Source organism: Canis lupus, chromosome 12 (genome assembly GCF_011100685.1).
Source record: "Canis lupus familiaris isolate Mischka breed German Shepherd chromosome 12, alternate assembly UU_Cfam_GSD_1.0, whole genome shotgun sequence".
Classification (NCBI taxonomy): Eukaryota; Metazoa; Chordata; class Mammalia; order Carnivora; family Canidae; genus Canis; species Canis lupus.
In genome coordinates, this window is record NC_049233.1 from 10,581,597 (window position 1) to 10,601,801 (window position 20,205).

A 20,205-nucleotide genomic window follows, 5' to 3' on the forward strand; every position below is an offset into this window, starting at 1 on the left:
GTCCAGGAGCCCATGGATGCGTCCACTTGGTTGGAGATGTGTTGGCTTGTTGGTGGGAACAGCATATATGCACAAACGGGGAAAGATGAGCCCCAGCAGAGGGAGACAAGGCTCTGGGGTAGGGTGGGAAGGGAGCTGGCTTCCATGTCCCCTTCCAATCTCTCTCTCCCCTACCTGTCCCCATGGCCTAGCTCTGGCCTTGCACAATCTTGTGGGCACTGGCCATTTTTAAGAGGGCTGAGCCACCACCAAAGGAGGGGAGCAGACCCTGTGTCCAGGACAACAGGGTACAAGGAGGGTGGGCCGAGAAAAAGGAGGATTTTCAGCTCTGCCCAGTCCCAGGGGTCAGAGTTCAGGGTGTAAAGGTGAGCCCAGAAAGTAAGAAATGGGACAGACCCCATGAGAGTGGTGTCTGGGCACCTGCCATCTTGCCCTGAGGGGCACGGCCATGAGGCAGAAGCAGGACCCCCATCAGAGCCTAGCCAGGCTGCCCCTCTGTAGGCTGCCTGGCCTCAGAGGTCCCTTCGGGCTGGGAAACCTGAGGAGATGGGGCAGCTCAGGACGGACTCTCAGAATAGAAGTAACTGGAAGCCTTGGCGCCCCGCCTGCAGGGGCATCTAGACTGGGGAAGGGGGGCTTTCCCACCAGTCTGTGGAGCATAAGGAAAGAGTGTGAGGGTCCAGGCTCCCGCCCTCACCACATCTCACCTCTACATTCCCGTGCTCTCCCAAGAAGCACAGGAGAGAGACAATGCAGGTGGAGCAGGGAAACTGAGGCACAGAGCTGCTTGCCAGCTCTGGAGGCCTGCTCTGCCCACTTAGCCTCCTACAACATCCTTGAAATTTAACTACCACACTTTTCACGAGCACATAGAGATTCTAGGCTCTAATGTTCCTGGGCCCCCTTTCACCCTGGGAACATAAACTTTCCAGAAGTGGCCTGCCACAAGTCCCCAACATTGGGCAGTGAAAAGCAGGCCTGCCTTTTCCTGACTCCTGACGTGGAAGTAAGTGGTGCAGAGCCCAGGCTCTGGCGGTAAGGCTCCCTGGGCTCAAACGTGAGCTCCACCGCTTGCTGGTGGTGTGACCTTGGAGAAGTCACCGATGCCTCTCAATGCCATGGTAACTGACATTAATGGGGGATAATGCTCTCTGCTTGTACCTCACACGTGATGACAGAAACCAATGTATTCATTTAGTTCCTCGAGTGGCTTAATGATCCTGGCCCCTCTACTCAGGACACACTTACCACTCTGATCACCAGTCCTCCTTCCTCCCCACCAGGGGCCCAATGGCTTGGGCCCTGGCAGGGGGGCTGAGGAACTGAGGAGCCACTGCTGTTGATAGAACTGGTGCCAGGCCCATGGCGGGCACAGAGCCCAGGCGTACAATGGGGCTGTGTGTACACCCAGCGTTACCCTGGAGCAGAACTGGGCAGGCCGGCATCTGGGGTTAGGCCAGGAATTCATTTCTCTGGAGAGGGCCTTCGCACCCCTCCTGGGCTGCACGGACAGCCCTGTTGGGGGGTGGGTAGGGAGGCAGGCACCACCCATTCCCTCAATGAACCCAGGCAGAGGAATGGGGACATGCTAAGTGCTGGACCCTGGGGAATTAGGGAGTCCCGGGTCCAGCTGCTCCACTGGGCTTCTTGCTTGTGAGGCATTTCAGACCCATTATGTAATTTGGGGCTCTGACCTCTGCTATGAGCAAAGGGAAGGTAGTCTGTGGGACCAGGAGAAGGGGCAAGAAAAGTTTGCTGTGACCCTCTCCCCCAGAAAGAGAGCCTTGATCCCACTGCCCACCCCCCTTCCATCTTGCTGGGGCCCTGGGCTCTGTACCAAGGCCCTGAGTGACCCAGGGGAGAGAAGCTGGCTCACTCCCCAGGGGAATGAGTCACTAGCAGGCTGCAGCTGGGATGGTAGGGACGGTGGGCAGGTGGAGCCTCTCCTCTTCCTTCCCTGGCAGGTCCTCTCCAGCTGGGAAACCACTGGGCTGGTGCAGGGTAATGACCACAGCATCCCAGCCTGGGCCTCCGCAGGCTACTTCCTCTGGTTTAGGGGATTACATAGTGCCACGAATTGAGGCCTGGATGCCCTCCCAGTCCCCACACTGACTCCTATAGCTGCAGGTGCGGACCGGCTCCCGAAACCCCCCTGAGAAGGTGTCAGACTGCAGATCAGGGCAGTCTCCTCCCCCTGAGGCCTGTGGAGGGGGAGCTCAGGCCTCTGGCCCGTTGTTGGAGGAAGGAAGGAAGCCAGGCCAACCTATACCTCGGGTTGTGGCCAAAATGCAGAGACCAAAGAGATCCTTTGCATGAAATCACTTTCCATTCTGCTCAGAGCCCTGGCAGCTCCCGGCAACGGGAGATAACTGCCCGTGCTCCCTCACTGCCTCCATTCACACACCCCCTCACACCCTGGCATGAACGCACAAACATGTGCCCTATGGGCAGCCACCCACACTCCCAGAAGGTCATGCACGAAAGTCACAGTGGCAGCTGCAACCCAGGGGACACAGTCAGATGCCCACCCTTCCTCTCACACCCACCCACAGGCCCCCACGTCCCCAGCTGAGCCCTAACTCCAGCACATCAGAGCCTGAGGGCCCCATTCAGAGCACTGCAGCATCCCAACTTTCACCTCAGGAGAACTTGAGGGGGCTCCTGCCTGGCTGGGAAGAGGGACCTTCCACAGCCAGGCTCACTTCATGGAGCCATATGAGCATGTGCATGTGTGTGTGCACACACACATGTGCCTGACCTGCCCTGAGAACAGAGACTGGCCACCAGAAGGGACCTTCTTTTTTTATTTTTTATTTTTAAAGATTTTATTTATTTATTCATGAGAGACACACAGAGAGGCAGAGACACAGGCAGAGGGAGAGGCAGGCTTCCTGTGGGGAGCCCGATACGGAACTCAATCCCTGGACCCCGGGATCACGACCTGTGCCTAAGGCAGATGCTCAACCGCTGAGCCACCCCAGCGTCCCCAGAAAGGACCTTCTGAAACTGAGCCCATCACCTTCATTTTACCAATGGTCAAGCTGGGACTCCGACTGAGGGAGTGTCTTTGTTCAAGTTTATGAGCAGGGCTGAGCCTAGACCCCAGGGCTGGGGCAGCTTCAGGCTGGTCAAACAAAGCAGAGGACAGGGAAGATGGAGTGACGGCAAGAAGGAAGACAAAGGGGTAGGGGAAGACCCGCCACCATAGGAGAGGTACTGTTTTTCTGGGATACTGCACTGGTACCATTTCATTCATTCTGAACTATTTCGTGAGCACCTAGGATGAGCCAGTGCTGTGGCAGCTGCCCGTCCCAGCTCTCACTCCCTCCTGCGAGATTTTGCTTCTGGGCTTGAGTGTTGTCTTCAAGGTACCTGTGTCCTGCAGGCAGCAAGGCCAGGGCAGCACTCACACCTGGTCCAGAGAAGCAGCCTGGCAGCCCCCTCTGTACCCCTACACCCCAGGAGCATCAGTGCCCGTGGCACTCAGGAACCCCCACCCCTGCACAGGTCACCTCCAAGAATCAATGCCCATCAGAGGACAAGAAGCCTGGGAAGTCACCCACCAGAGATCCCTGGGCTGTTTCTAGCAGCAGAACCCTGTTTTCAGATAAAATTTACCTAGAACCTTGATATGTAAAACAGGATGGTAAAGTAGCTCTTCCGGGATGGGGGAGGGCCAGAGCACCTGGCCTCCAACTGGGGGCCTCCCCACCCTGTGAGTTCAAACAGTCCCCAAATCACTCCCTGGGGTTTGGAGGAAGAGTTTCAAAACCAGCTTTCTCTGGTCTCTTTGCGTTACAGAAGCCCAGGGGAAGCCAGTAATGTGCACAGATCACACAGCGTAGGGAGAGGGCCACAGCCCCCTATCGCAAGGCTCCTGCCACCGGCTCCTCCCTGACTCCCAAGGCAATGGCACTACATCCCTCTCACAGGAAAGGGACACAGTAGCACCACCCCCCAAAAGTCTTCCGGATTCAGCTCCCACCGTGTTCCTGGCAAGAATTCTATGGCCTACAGTCTCCTGGGTGGCTCAGATGTTGAGCATCTGCCTTCAGCTCAGGTCATGATCCCCAGGTCCCCGGGATGAGTTCCACATCTGGCTCTCCACAGGGAGCCTGCTTCTCCCTCTGCCTGTGTCTCTGCCTCTCTCTCTCTCTGTGTCTCTCATGAATAAATAAATAAATTAATTAATTAAATAAATAAATAAATAATAAAATCTTAAAAAAAATTCTACGGCCTACTATCATCTCTATCTTGCAGGTAAAGAAATGGATGTTCACAAAGGCTAAGTGACTCACTCAACCTGTGAAGGGTAAAGCCCGCATTCCAACCCACCTGTATGCCCTCCACCCCTTACTGCAGCCCTACAGAAATCACGGCCATCACAATGCCTGGGTATAACCACTCCTTCTGAGCCCCATCCCTAGCTTCATCTCACTCAGAAAACTGAGAAGACCCCTGTCCAACTCCAATACACAAAGAGGACACACACAGAGCTTCTCATTAGTAATAATAACAAAAGTAGTAAGAATGCCACTACCTCCTCATATAGCACTTATTATTCATCACTTCCAAAGTTCTTATCTTAGTCCTCAAAACACTATACTCCCATCCTTATCCCACAGATAAGGAAACCGAGTTACAAAGAAGCTGATGAGTTGCCCAAGGTCACACAGCCAGGAAGCAGCAAAGCCAGGAGTGGATCCCAGGCCATCTGGCTGCACCCCTAACTACTGAGTTATACTCCTCCCCTATAATGGGGGCTATGACAAGGGCCCTAGCTTGGGGCTTGCCTCCTTCCTCTGAGGTCCCTCACTGCAGGAGTCAGAAGCCAACTGGAACCTTGGAGCCAGGGGCATGGGAAAGCCTACCTGATGAACACCGTTAGCTCATGCTGGAGGGGGCGTGCAGGGGGGGTGCCTGGAACACTCACCCCCCTTCCCCACCCCCACAGGAGCTGGAGCTGGAAGGATGAGATAGTGGCAGAGCAATCAAGGCCCACACACAAATAGGACACCTACTGCGTGCCTGGCTTCAACTTGTGACAGGTGCGGGAAGGAGAAGACTCTGTCCGCGCTCTCCTGCTAGTGGCTCCAGTCCCCAGCAATGCCCAAAGGGGTCGCCCCTGCCACCCACACCCCTTCAGTCCTGGCTGCACCAGATGTTGGAAACACATAGAAACAGGGCTAAAATTAGACCCTATAATGAGTCAGTGCTAATAACTCAGGCAAACAGCCCTCCGGGAGAGGACAGTCTGCCAGGGAGGCACCACCTCTTCCCACCTCCCACTGGGCCTGGTAAACCTCTCAGACTCTCCTTCAGAGCCCACGCCAGTCCACAGAGGGCCTAGGGGATCGATACCCTAACTGCTGGGATGACGGAGACAGGGACCTGCTTGCACACCCTCCCAGCCCACAGGCCAGGTGACCAGCCACCCTTGGTGAAAGGTGGGAGGTATCAAGGAGTGAGCAGGGCTGGAGAAGGCCATCCCACTCAAGGCACAGCCGGGCTGAGGCCCTGAGATGCTTGACCTTCTTTCCCCAACCCGAACACCGACTACCCCACAGGAAAGTAGGAAACGGTGCCCTGGCTCCCTCCCCTCCTGGCTCACCTGCCAAATGGGACCAGCCTACCTCATAGGTAGTTGGGGACCTGGGACCTGAGGGGGACAGCAGCACAGTCAAGGGCAGACAGCACGCGTAGGGGCTGAGACGGGATTTAGGGGTACCAACGTGCTAGATCCCACGGTCCCAGGGTCTCCCTCATTTTTCCCATGTGCTTCCCTCACTGCCCCCCCCCCCGCCCAGAAATGATAAGAATAGACTTGTCAGCATCTGTACATGAACCATTCACATATGGTGTCAGAGCCGAACCTCTGTCACTCCAGGTGATAAGCCAGAGGATGCGTTTCATGACAGTTGAGAAGACTGGGACTCAGAAAACCCAATTAACTGGCTGGGGCCCCCAGAGTGGGATGCAGCCTTATTGCCATCCATTAGCCGGTCAAGGAGCCCCCTGGAGCCTGTGTGCTGGGCATAGCCCCATCTCCCATCAATGAATGCCCAAAGGGAATAGGACACCCTCTAGTGCTGCTGGGGCCACTAGAGGGCCAGCAAAATGTGAGGAGCCTTCCAGAAGGGAGCATCACTACATACAACATTTCTCTGAGAAGAAAGGAGGAAGGAGTAGAAGGAGGGGATGTCCTGGGCAGAGCACATGAAGTCAGGAGCCCTGGCATCTAGTCCCAGCTTGCATGATCTGGGGAATCATTTCCTAGGCTTCACTCCAGGTCTGTTTTTCCATCTGGAAATTGAGCTTTGAAACCCAGGCCTTTGAGATACCCTGCAGTATATCACAACCACATATTGGAGGTACACAATAACTATCAGCATGTCAAAGGCTCAGAGAAGTCCTGCAGCAAAGAAAACCATTTTGCTTTTTTTTTTTTTTTTTTTTACTCCTACTATCCCATACCTGCTTGACCACCAAACCCTTCCACAGACACATCTGGGGAAACCCTGAAATAGGACTGGGGTTCCCTGGAGTAGATTTGGTGTCACCAATTCAAATGCCTATAAAGGACAGCAGGAAACATGAAAGCTTGAAGAAGGCCCAAACAAAATGCATCGGGGCTTTGCAGTTAGTGGCAAGCCCCCCCACCCCCAAATTCCTGGCAGCCCTGGGGATTCAAGGAGTTTAGCACTTCTGTTCAGAACTGACTCAGTGTTTTCATCCCAATTGATCCTCAACAATTCTGTTGAGAGGGACAAGAAACGGAAAGCAAAACATGTCACTTTGGCATATTGATCGTTTTGAATCAAAGTTACTAAAAAGACAGCAGGTACAAGGACACTCTGACCCTCCTTTGTGCCCCTGAGAGCAGGAAATAAATCTCCCATGTGAAAGGTACCCTTCCTGTACCAAGAGGTAGAGAGGCATCCTCATTACCAGGAATAGGGAATTCTGGGCCTAGAAGGTGGTATTAACAACCTTGTTACTTCTTTGCTAATGAGCTATCCCAAGCCCAAACCCCTGTTTTCTCAATTCCTCACAAATTTATTGTTTCTTTGTCTAAATGGTATAAAAGCTGCCTGCTTGGCCACTTCGTTGAGCCTCATATTTTGGGGGCTCCTGTATATACAAAATTAAAGTCGTTTTTCTCCTGCAAATCTATCTTATGTCAAGTTAATTATTAGACCAGCCAAAGAACCTAGAAGAGAAGAAGGGAAAAGTTTTCCTCCTCTATACTTTTGGTGTTCGACATGGAGCTTCTTTTCCCTGGCTGGACAATGCTCACATTGGGAGCAGCTGAGAGATTCTGGGACTACTTGTAGGAGCCAGCAGACAGCAGAAGGTAAAAATTCTTAATCATGTTGGTCTCCCAGATCTCGGCCTGCTGGGTCTGGTGAAAGTAAGAGTGGTAAGTCCTTTTCTTTTCTAATTTAGATTGGGAAGAGAAAATATTTGTGTAAACTAGTTCCTTGGGTATGGGGACTCTAGTAAAAATGTGTTATAAATACTTTTGTTTTCTATTGATCCTCTGACAACCAGAGATTGTCACTGTTTTCTTTTGTCTCTTTTGTGTTGTTTGTCATATGGGAGAGAAGCAGACATCTCCTTTCCTTTCATCTTATTCTATATCCCGAGAGCTTGGCTTTGTGACCAGTGGGAATATTCTCTCTAGTGTCCATAAGCAGAAAAGGGCATGTCCCGGCCTATGTCTGATGGCCAGTTGAATAGACAGGAGTTCTAAGAGACAAAGCCACAAGCAGCATTCTCTTTGTCTGACAATGACGACTCTCAGGAGAATCTGTCATAAGAGGTCCCAATCCATCAAGGGCCTTTGTCATCTCAATGTATGTGGTCTTGGTAGTGCTAAAGTCTCATTCTAATAGCACCCACCCAGAGTCACAAATTAGCAGGTCTGTAACTGGAGACATTCAATGTTCCTGTGAAAGACAGAGATGCCATTTTTACTATACCATTACTATCACCTATGATGACACAGGTGTTTGCTTTCTTAGACTAATGCTAGGTGAACTTCCTGGATCTCGTAAGGGCTGCATCCTTTACGCCCTCTTTAGGAACACCCCCCCACACACACACCCATGTCCATGGTTAACCAATTAAAAGGCTCTTTGGGTTGAATTGCCATTAAGGTTAATGTAAGATCCTCCTTAAAGATGACCATGGATTCTTTGAGTTGGACAAACTTCTATATTCACACACACAACCAAATTGAGACCTCTCATTCTAAATAACTGCCTCCTAAATAACTAACATTTATCCTAAATACCTGTACCTATGGAAAGATCAAATTAAAAAGAACATACAAGGGAATAGGGTGGCTAGCCTTAAGGACTTTTTCAACAAGATGAAATTACAAAGCCCGTTTGTCTCCACTTTGAGAAGATCCTACAGATTTTTTGTTTACATTTTATTTAAGTTCGATTTGCCAGCATATAGTATAACACCCAGTGCTCATCCTATCAAGTGCCCTCCTCAGTGCCCATCACCCAGTTACCCCCATCCTGCCCCCTGACCTCCCCTTCCCAACCGTTTGTTTCCCAGAGTTGGGAGTTTCTCATGGTTTGTCTCCATCTCTAATTTTTCCTACAGTTCCCCTCTTTTCTCTTATAATCCCTTTCACTATTTCTTATATTCCACGTATGAGTGAAACCATATGATGATTGTCCTTCTCCGATTGACTTATTTCACTCAGCACAATACCCTTCAGTTCCATCCACCTCGAAGCAAATGGTGGATCCTACCAAATTTAAAGAAGAATGAGAACCATTAGTGGTCATTCACAACCCCACTCAGGGACCTTGACTAGCTGCTAAGGAGCATTCTTTCCATCCATGATTATACTATAGTTATCAGACAAGCCAGATGGCCTCCCAGGGAAAAGCACCCCTCCCCTCCTTCACAGAGAAAACAGATGACTAGAAGTTCTCCCAGGCCTTCCTACAAATGATCAGGAAATGAATCAGCTGGAGGCCGATGTTCAGTAATAGGAACAATAATAGAGGCTTTCCCCTCTAAGGTGAATTGGTCCAAGAAGGCCTTTGTTAAACACTTTAGATAGATTTTTAGACACACTGTTTTAAAGCTTGAATCTCGAGGACGTAGAAATTTTCCCATCTCAGTTGAAAATTTCCCTGATATAAAGAAGCAAATTTAGTTGGATGGACAGGTCAGCCCCTTGATATTCAGGCTGCAATCCAGTCCTTGGGGAGCTGGAAATGACTCTTTGTCTTGCAGGCCTCTACAAAGCCAGAAATGTGGCTCCAGACACACTTCAAATCCCACCTATCTTTACCAATCCCCAAACCTCACTTAATCATCTCAAAATGCTTGTAGATATTGTAAAAGATCAGGACATTGGAAACAATTATCCTGCACTTAAGAAAAAGTAGGTAAAATTTAAATGGCAATTAATCTTGACCTCTGATAAGAGGCAAATATACCCCAAAACTCCTTGGAATAGACTTAGATACTTTCTCTGTGCCTTTGTGGTATCACACAAACTTGTTCCAACTGCCAGAAATAAAATTTGGATCCAACTGTTCTATGAACTTGTGATTTTCCTATCATTGCACCTGACTCCTGGCTAAAATTTTAGAACAATGGCTATAAAGTCTCTGTTTGTGTCTCTCTATATATTTACATGTGTCTATATGAATGCTGTAGATATATGATAATTTTTTACCACCAGATGCTCTTGCCAAAATTAATCTCTAAAAGAGCTCTATTGAGTTGGTGAAGAACAAGCACTTAGAAGGACAAAGTATACTAAAACTCAGAAATATGAAAACTAAGCCGAAAAACTTTTTTTTTAGTTCCACACTGATCTGGGATAATCTTTGGGAAATAAAAGCTTGTTAAAGCTTGTTGGTTTAATTAAAACAGACATGCCTTCAGAATTATGAACATTAATTATGATGCAAAGATACAACATTTATTCTACTAGGGTTTACTGCCCAAGTAAGGTTATGTTTTATGTTACAAAGTTTGTCAGTGAGAAAAGTAGCTAGGGATGATGTCTGATTTTGTCTATCATCTCATGAAGTTTTTGTGGGTAATTTAAACATACTGCTTAAAACAGGTAATTTAGATAGATGAATGGGATAAGAGGGTTTACGTAAACTTTTCAATAATAATTGTGTTTTATAGTACGTCTACTTAAAAATAGTTTCCCAGGGCGCCTGGGTGGCTCAGTTAAGTGTCTGCCTTTAGCTCACGACATGATCTCAGGGTTCTGGGATGGAGCCCTGCATCAGGCTCCCTGCTTAGTGGGGAGTCTGCTTCTCCCTCTGCCCTTCCCCGCTTGTGCTCTCTCTCTCTCTCTCAAATAAAGTCTTAAAAATAAATAAAAATAAATTTAAAAATTTAAAATAGTTTCCCAAATCTCTTAATAACTTCCATTATTAGTTTTGCTAAGTTAAATGATAGAAATTCATTGAATATCAATATGATTTACAAATAAGATAGAACATTAAACATTAATTACCAAATTTAACTTTTTTTTTAAGATTTTATTTATTCATGAGAGACACAGAGAGAGAGAGGCAGAGACATAGGCAGAGGGAGAAGCAGGCTCCCTGCAGGGAGCATGATGCAGGACTCGATCCCAAGACCCCAGGACACCACCTGAGCCGAAGGCAGATACTCAAACACTGAGCCACCTAGGTGCCCCCAAACATAAATTTATCTAACGTTGTCTTCCTATTGCAGAGGAACTAAAGATATTTGGGTCTGTTAAACACATCTTGGCCACATTAAAATACTATTTAAAAAGGCACATGCTTCTAGAAATTATAAAATGTATTTATAAACTTGCCAATTTATAGACTGCTGGTACTACATACAGTTCACCTTTATTTACTTGTTTTCACTATAAGATAAATTTTTAAGGGTTAAAATTTTTAATTAAGTATGTAATTACTACTAGAAATAGTAAGGGAAACAAGTCTATGCAAAAAAAAGTAGGGTGTGGTTTTTTTGGTTAGAAAACGTATGAGGTTTGAGGATACATTTTTTAAAAAGTTAAAGAGGAGAGAGAGAATTTTACCTTGTGTGACCAATCTGGCTAAAATCAAATTGTTATTATAAGGGTTTTTAAAAATAAGCTTTAATATCAATAGTTTGCCTATTATAAAACTAAAACTGCTAAAAGGACAGAGTTTTCTTGGACTATTGGTCTGTTCCTGATAAGAGATTATAAAAGGTCTTTTTTTTTCTTCCTTTTTTTTTTAAGACTTTTATGTTTTTCCCCCCTCTTTGCCCCTCCTTTTTTTTTTAACCATTTAAGTCTATCTTTATTATCAGTCCTTTGATTACTTAAGAAAACTGTCTAACTCAATATTAAGCTAAGTTTTGCTTAGAACCTTCTGTATTTCCCTTTAAAATCTTTTATTGTCATTTTGGTTAAATGGATAATTAAGTACTGTTTCATTATGATCTATGATCTTTTTAACAAGCATTCAAGTCTTTTTTAATATCATTTGACAAACTTCCCCCAAATCAAATTCTAAAGTCCTTTGGACCTCAAACTAACTTTGGGATTTTCCAGAGGGCTTCTGGAATATCTAGAAAGATTTGTTCTTTCTCCTTTTTTAAAACAAAAAAATAACAACAAAACTTAAAAGGTATTAGGAGGGCATTTTAAACTAATTAGACCTACTATGTTAAATCACATGGGAAGCACTGTCAAAGAAAGTTAATATTAAGTCTTCTTTATATTGTATTAGTAGAGGTATATGTTTTAAGTGTTGCAGAAATTGTATAGAAGTCCTAGATATCTGATATGTCCTAATATAATCTTATCCTTTGTAATTCTAGTTATTATCATAAAATGTATGTCACAGAAATAACCAAATATCCTCATCAATAACATGGTAATGGCCTCTCATCAGATCTTTAACCATAGGCATTTTTAAGTCTTTTGTCAGTTATACAAGTTCTTGTTTTACTCTGACACTTTTACAAGAGTGTTTTATCTTCAGAAAGATTCATGGAAAGGACTCCAACAAGTACTCTAGAATATGGGTTTCTGATAACTTTCAGATCATACCACTGAACTGGGTAAAAACTAACAGACCTCTAAGGAAAAACTGGATTCATAAAACTGTTAAAAGGTCAACATCAGCACAAATTAATTACATGAAACTGAATTAACTAATAAAGATGATTATAATTTTTATGACTTTTTTTGTATATTTTTTTATTGGAATTCCATTTGCCATGACTTTTAATTTAAAACATTGTTGGAAAAAAAAAATAAAAAAAAAATAAAAATAAAACATTGTTGGACTTCTAATATTCAATTTTTTCCAGATTTAAAAAAAAACAAAACTTTTTTTCTTAGGAAAACCATGACTTACAGCAATTTGGTAAATTATACCCTTGTAAGTAGAATTGAAACATTTACCTTTTACTCCATGCCTGATGCCTCCAGAATTTGTCGACTCTTAGTGAGTATTCTTATTTTCATGACACTATAGTTATTTACACAAAAGGGATCCTGAATTCTAGTTTCCTCCAATACTTGCTGACAACTCTCCAAACGGATGCTCTCAAATGTCCTTCTCCTTTTTTTTAAGATTTTATTCGTTCATTCATTCATTCATTCATTTATGAGAGACACAGAGAGGCAGAGACACAGGCAGAGGGAGAAGCAGGCTTCCTGCAGGGAGCCCAATGTAAGAATCAATCCTTTTTTTTTTTTTTAACTTTCAAGTCGCATTTTTTTTTTTAAGATTTTATTTATTTATTCATGAGAATACACAGAGAGGAGAGAGAGAGAGGCAGAGACACAGGCAGAGGGAGAAGCAGGCTCCATGCAGGGAGCCTGACATGGGACTGGATCCTGGGTCTCCAGAATCAGGCCCCAGGCTGTAGGCAGCGCTAAACCGCTGAGCCACCAGGGCTGCCCAAGAATCAATCCTAAGACCCCAGGATCACTCCCTGAGCCAAAGGCAGACATTTCAACCACTGAGCCACCCAGGTGGCTGTCCTTCCACTTTTAACAAAGAATAACTAAGAACTAAAGCTTCCCTTTGCCCTAAAGCCCTATGTGGTGTGAACAACTTGATAGAAATTTCAGAGGAATTGCCACAACCGCCTCTGTACAGGCAACCTTCATGCCTATTGTTGTAGTGGCCCCACAGAAAAGATCCCCAGAGACACAAACTGCAAACCAGGAAAATCTAACAGATTTCCCGTCTACCCTCACTCCTTCTGAAGATGCTTCCAGCCTGACATCTAGAAACCTTCTCAACTGGCTGCCTTCAAAACCCAGAAACTGGGATCACAGATTGCTCTGATCACTAACCTTTGTCTTTTCTTTCCATAAAAATGCCTTACTAAATACCTGATTTGTCACACAATATAGGCCTAACCTTAGGAGCCCAGATGCATCACCAGCTCCTAAAATGAAACATAGCTGTTTAACTGGACTGACATATTTTCAAGATTAATTCAATTAAATAATGGAGCTCGGCTTCTAGACTGTGAAATTTCTGGAAGTTTCACGGGTGAAAACAAAGGGGAACAAAATATGCCATCCAAAAGACACCACTTTGGCATATTGGTTATTTTGAATTAAAGTTACTTTAAGAGACAGCAGGTATAAGAAGGATATCTGACCCTCCACTATGCCCTGAGAGCAGGAAATAAATCTCCCACATGCAAGGTACCTCCCGTATCAGGAGGCAGAGAGACATCCTTACCACCAGGAATAGGGAATTCTGGGCCTAGGAGGCGGTATAAACAAACCTTGTTACTTCTTTGCTAATGAGCCACCCCAAGCCCAAACTCCTTTGTTTTGTCAATTCTTCACAAATTTATTGTTTCTTTGTCTAAATGGTGTCAGAACTCCCTGCTTTGGTCATTTCTTGGGGCTTCATATCTTTGGGGATCTTGTACATACAAAATTAAATGTTCTTCTATTAATCTGTATTATGTCAATTTCATTAGTAGGCCAGCCAAAGAATCTAGAAGGGAAGAAAGGAGAAGTTTTCCTCTCCTACACAAGGAAGGGATCAGTACCCTGTGTCACACAACTGGCCCAGGTCACCCAGCAGGTTATTGCTGCAGGCAGGAGAGATGATGAAGCAGATCATACCTATTGGGCCCTTATTATGGGCCGCAGGTCACCTGCATTATCTCCTGTAATTCTTACAACCACCTTTGAGTAAAGCACTGATATGATCCCCATCTCTCAGAGCGAGAAACTAATGGTCAAAGAGATTCAGTCACTTGTGTCCAAGGTCATACAGCTAGTCAGTGATACCACCCACATTTCAACCCCAGCAATCTGAATCCAGAACTCATGGCCTCAGCCCAGCTCTGCCACTAACTAGGCTAGTGACAGACTTCAACATTCTGGGCCTCAGTTTCCTCACCTATAAAAAAGGATAATGGAAGAGCTGTGTATTTAGTTACTGTGAAGATTAAATTTGCAAATGTATAAAAGTGCTTAACACTGTGTCCAAGAGCAGGTGCTCAGTATATGTGACCTATCATTAGATACCACATTCTACAGTGGGAGCTCACACCTGGGCTCTGGGCTCTGGGCACAGAAGGCTAGAAGTCACCCATGGCTTCCTGGAAATTGGCCTCTGCCAATCAGTCCCAGGGCCCTGCCCCCTCTGTCTGGCAACACTTTCAAGCTGGGCTTCCTAGGATGCCCGGTGTAGAGGAGGACTCTGGAAACTGGGGTTCCCAGACCCAGGTTTGACCTGGGTGTCATCCTTTGAGGCCCTAAAAGGCCACCTTCCCCTCAGAGCCAAGGATAGTCCCAGCTCACCATGGGTCACAGGCCTCTCCCCACCACTGCCCTATAGCCCTAAGTCACGGGATGGGGTGGGGGTGGGGGGCTCTCCAGCCAGGCAGCTGATGAGTTCATGACCTTTCCCAGCTCTCTCAGCCTTAGAAATGACAATGACTACTCACCGAGAGCCCTCTGAACGTCCTACAACCGGCTTATCCATATTAGGTCACAAGATTAGCATTACCAACCAGAAGGCTGGCTGCTCAGGGGTTAGTATGCCCACTTAACAGATGAAGAAACTGATGCCCCAACTGGCTCTGGGCAGAGATTTAAGTAATGGAAAAGCTTCTGGCCTCTGGTCCAGGGCTCAGGGCTGATCCAGGCTCCAGGCCAGATTCGCTGAAGCCAGCTGGGGCAGTAGAGGGGAGAAGGCTCAGGAGGCTCCCAAGGCCCAGGGAAAGGGAGGAAATGGCTAAGCCCTGGGCCCTAGGTCTTACTGAGTCACTGTAGATCCTGCAGGTCGTGGGGATGGGAGGAACATCAGTAATCCTGAGTCTTCTTCTACCCCTCCCCACCTCAGCCAGGGAAGATGGGCACAGCCTTTGCCCAGTGCCCTGGGATGACTCCCACCCATCCTCTCCTCTAGCTAGCATGGGCACTTCTGGCTAGGCCTGGCCCTGTAGCACTCTACCGATAGGGAGCACTCACTTCCCAAGATGGCTCTCTAGCTCCAGACCCCAAGTCAACCATTCATCCCAGGCATTGTCACCCCACACTGTCCCTATCCAATGCATGTCATCACCCAGAAAGCCTTCCCTGACCACCTCACCCTCTGCCTCTGCTGACCTCCCACAGGGCCCACTCACCCATATATGCCATGCCAAGAACTGGGCCCAGAATCCCCAGTCTGGCCCCCAGCATGTGGTGCTGGTCTTGCACTCAGTAGGTGTTCCCATAAACATTGCACAAGAGGGAGATAATCTCTAAGGAAGTGACCCCAAATATTTTGACCATGATCTATGGAAAAATATATTTTATTTGGCCCAGTGTACACACACACATATACAAATAGCACACATACACACACACACGAACCTGAAACAAATAAGTTGCACAAAACACTTGACTAATATCATGCAGTACACTTGGATATTCTCTCTATATCTTTTTTCATTGAAAAAAAAGAAAAATATTCATTGAGACCCATTCAGCTGCTTTCATGGCCAGAAATTAAGGCCCAGTTAGTGGCCTTGATCCACAGTTCAAATTCTAGCCCTCTAGGGAGATCTGTGTGGCTCAAACTCCCTGCCCAGCACATGACCTTCTGTACAACAGGTGCCTAGTAAAGGCATCCATTCGTCAGACACTCACTCTGGGCCAGGCCTGTGCTAAGCTCCTTACTATGGCATCTCATCTGATCTTCACCATCACCCTAAGAGGTAGGGACTCTTACTACCCCCATTTTGCACGTGAGGAAACTGAGGCCCAAAGTCACACACTACATGGTTCAGAGAGCACTGAAAGCCAGATCTGTCTGAATCTGGAGCCACATTCCTAACTCCTGCCCACACCACCCCACACTGGAGGGTCTTCAGCCCCTCTCTTGAGTCCACATCTGGCAGGGAGCTCAGCCAAGGAAGTTCACTCTAACTCCAACCACTAAAAAGCCATTCCCTATGGTCACTTGACTCTGTTAGTTGGCTACTTGACTGGAGACTAGCCCGGGGCCAAAGGCCTGAAAGCTAGCCCTCTTGCCTCCCCAGCAGTCCCTGCTCCCTCCTACCAACCCACCTCCAGCTGAACCCAGAAGAGGGGCTGGGATGGGGCGGCGGGTCCATCTCAGGGCTCTAGCGGACCATTCTGCTTTCCCTCCTCACTGATATAACTGCTCTGCGGCAAGTCACTCACTTCCCCTATGCCTCCGTGTCCCTGGCGATAAAATGGGGTGATGATAACACCCAGCCCACAGGGGGACTCTGAGCATTCAAGGGGCTGATGCAGGTCACACACTTGGCACAGCAGCTTCAATGAAGTAAGGCTTGAGAATTATAAGCTCTTATTATTATCATCCCCAGTGCCAACCAAATCCTTGCCATCAAAAATAATCACACGAACACCAGGCGGTTTTCTGCTATTTGCAAACATGCTTATATATCAGGAAAATCTTCACGTTTACACAGCGCTTACTTACTGGGTGCCAAGTGCTGCTCTGAGCACTCTACATGAACGAAGTCTTTTAATCTCCAGAATGAACCCACACAGTAGGTGCTAGAATCATCATCTCCATTTCACAGATGAGGACACTGAGGCATCAAGAGGCTAAACTTACCAGGATCACACAGGGGCAGAGTGGCAGGGCCAGGATTTGAACGCAGGGGGACTGGAGAAGTATCTGCTCCCAATCCCTGGGGTAATGAGGTATGTACTGTGGCCTGGCCAGTGCCAGGCTATGCATGTCATTACCTCCTCACCAGAGCCTCCAAACAAGCCTGGAGGTGTGGAGGTCAGGCAGGGAGTGCTTAGGTCAACTGCCCAGGGCAGGAGTAGGGCAGGAACCAGCTCTTCTGACTCCTGGTTTCCCTCACTGTCCACTATCCCCATTACCCACCCCTGAGACTGGCCAGGGACCCCTCCTCTGTGCCACCTGCTTCCCCAACCCTGACCCTGCTCAGAATCTTCCCAGCCCTCTTCAAAAGATACCCCAATGCCAGTGCAGCCCTTGGGGCCTCATCCCACTCACCTGCCTGCCCGAAAACAGGAGATACACCCAAACACACACACACACACACACACACACACACTCATAGTACCTGGGAAGTGGCAGTCCCCTGGAAGGAGCTGCCTGGAAAGCTCAGCTCCTTTGGGGGGCCAGAGCCCAGGGCCAGGCCCCTGCCCCGGTTCTAGGCCCAGTTTCCTCATTCTCCCCAGCACTGTTTCTCACCCAGCCCCCTGCACCTCGGCTCAGAGGAAGTTGCACAATCCCCTGGGAGCTGCAAGTGTGGCCGAGGATTACTCACAGAGCAGAGGGAACTGTACAGTCTCCCGGAAGGCTCCACACACCCACAAGACTACCCAACACAGACAGGCTCCTGTTCCATCTCACCCCGTCTCACCCCATCTCACCCACTCTGAGCTCCAAGACACCTATCATGCCCTCCTTCTTCCCAGACAGAGCCCCTGACAGCCCCACTCCCCACCTCGCTACCTACCCAGCCTTAGGGCACAAGCCATCCTACCCCCTGCACCAAGATGGAGAGGCACAGAGGCAAGAGTTTTCAGGAACCCTACTAGGTCCAATGCAGGCCTAATCCTAACCTACACACCCTCCCAGCCCCTCCTGGAGACATGTGTCCTCTTAGCCTGAAGCCCCATGATCCACCACCTTCCTGACCAACCATATCATCTGCTACCTTGGCCTTGGGCCTTCCCAGGGCCTCCAGACACCCAGTGCACGGTCCTCCTATATGGCCCACTTTGAAGTGGACCCCACAACCAAGATTACTCTAGGAAGTTTTGGGAAGATCTGAGCCACCACACAATTTTCACTTGTGACAAAATGTTCTTGCTACACATGTGATTTCAGAGGTTCCTCAGCCCCCAGATACTTCTCTAACAGCCTGTCAAACAGTGTTTCTTTCTGGTGCCTAAGGGATTCCCACCTCTGATAGCTAGTATTCCTTGTCAAGGAAGGCTGGTGATTTTTTTTTTTTTTTTTAAGATTTTACTTATTTATTCATGAGAGACAGAGAGAGGCAGAGATACAGGCAGAGGGAGAAGCAGGGAGCCCAATACAGGACTCAATCCCAGGACCCCAGGATCACAACCTAAGCCGAAGGCAGATGCTCAACCACTGAGCCACCCAGGCATCCCAAAAGGCTGGTGATTATTAAGCCATGTCAGTCACCAAACCTCAGGGTAGATGAGTTTACTAGGCCCTTTCATGAGAGTATGTTTCAAGAAGGGAGAACAGAGTAGAAATTTCAGACAGGCCATGACTCCTGGAGAAGGCCGGAAATGCCACTGAGGTAAAGTGCACCCCAGAACAGGATGATCAGAGAGGCCCTGGGAGCTCTGACCCAGACTCTGACCCAACCTTGGGCCCTCCCTGGGATAGGAATTCTGGAAGGACACAGTGGGTGAGGAGGAGACTGGCCTGGGGGTACAGAGCCCCCAGGAATGACCTCTGGCTTCTACCCCACACGGCCCAACCTTGCAATGAGGCCTCAGATAAAGAGTATGATAGGCATCTCTTATCGCCCCACACAACCTTGGACTCCCACCCGGGTAAGGACAAAGTCAGAAATGGTTTTACCTGGGCCCCAGGGTTCCCCAGAGAGCCCCTCACTTCTGCTGCCCTCATCAAAAGGCTGGGGCCCTCAGGGCAGTTTTCCCCCAAGCCCTGAGGCCTAGAATAGCAGGAACCAGGGCTGAGCTCACAGCTGGTCACCTGACACCTCCAGTTCAGTGGACTAGGAGCTTGGTCAAGGGGGAGGGGCTGGTACCACAAAGGAAATAAGGATGATGATGATGATGACGACTACGAGGAGCAGAGAGGCCCCTTTGCAGAGATGCTTCCCAAAGTGCCTACACAGGTACCCTCTCCCCAGTCCTGACGAGAGTCTCAGGAAAGGGAGGGGGAAACAACCCTCACTACCCTCACTGTCCCTGGGAGGGCACTGAGGCTTCAAGCACCGAAGTGACTTCCCCAAGGCCATGTAGCAAGCTCAAGGCAAATCTGTTTCTTGGCTCTGTTCCCAGATTGGAGTTTCTCAATCTCAACACTGACACTCAGGGCCAGATGATTCCTTGGGGCAGGGTTGGGGGGGAGGGGGGGCTCTCCTGAGCATTTTAAGATGTTTAGCAGCATCCCAGGCTTCTACCCTCCAAATGCCAGTAGCACTTCCTGAGTTGTGACAGCCAAAATTGTCATCAGACATTGCCAAATGTCCCCTGCGAGGCAAAATCACCACCAGTTGAGAACTACTGCCCTAGGAGACCTTGAAGGACAGGCACCTGCCAATTCTAAGTTGCATGGTACCTGCTGAGGGCTCTAGCCCTATATATAGCCTTCTCTCTCCTCTGCCAGATGTGCCGGGCAAGAGGGCCTGAAGGCACGAGAGTGTACTCTGTGGCCCTGGTACCCTCTGGCCAGAGGTTGCCCCATTGGGGGTCTCCTCTGAAGACCATCTTCCTACCTCCCAACCTGTAGCCCCTCCCTGGCATTTAATTTTATCATAGATTGTCAACAGTCTCTCAGCCCTTTTGACCGCACACTGCTAGGAGTACAAAATTTTGAGCATCCCAGGTATACACGCTTCTTTTCTCATAAATTGCTTATAAATACCAATGTATGAATATATCATGCAGGTCAGCAAACAACCACAAAAAGAGGTTTAAAAAATGGGAAGGGGAATACAAATTATGCCCAG

General features: G+C 47.9%; 1 protein-coding gene across 6 annotated transcripts in view; it reads right to left on the reverse strand.

The window, feature by feature from the left end:
* Positions 1-20,205, reverse strand: part of TFEB (transcription factor EB) — a 55,364-nt gene that overhangs the window by 25,428 nt on the left and 9,731 nt on the right. The window contains exon 1 of one of the 6 annotated variants that reach the window (XM_038554024.1): positions 17,587-17,718. The exons of 4 other annotated variants lie outside the window; for them this stretch is intronic. The gene's annotated coding sequence lies outside the window, so the exon portion shown is untranslated. Of the gene's footprint in view, positions 1-17,586; positions 17,719-20,205 lie in introns of those variants that run through there. One more of the 6 variants, XM_038554026.1, reaches the window with a different exon arrangement.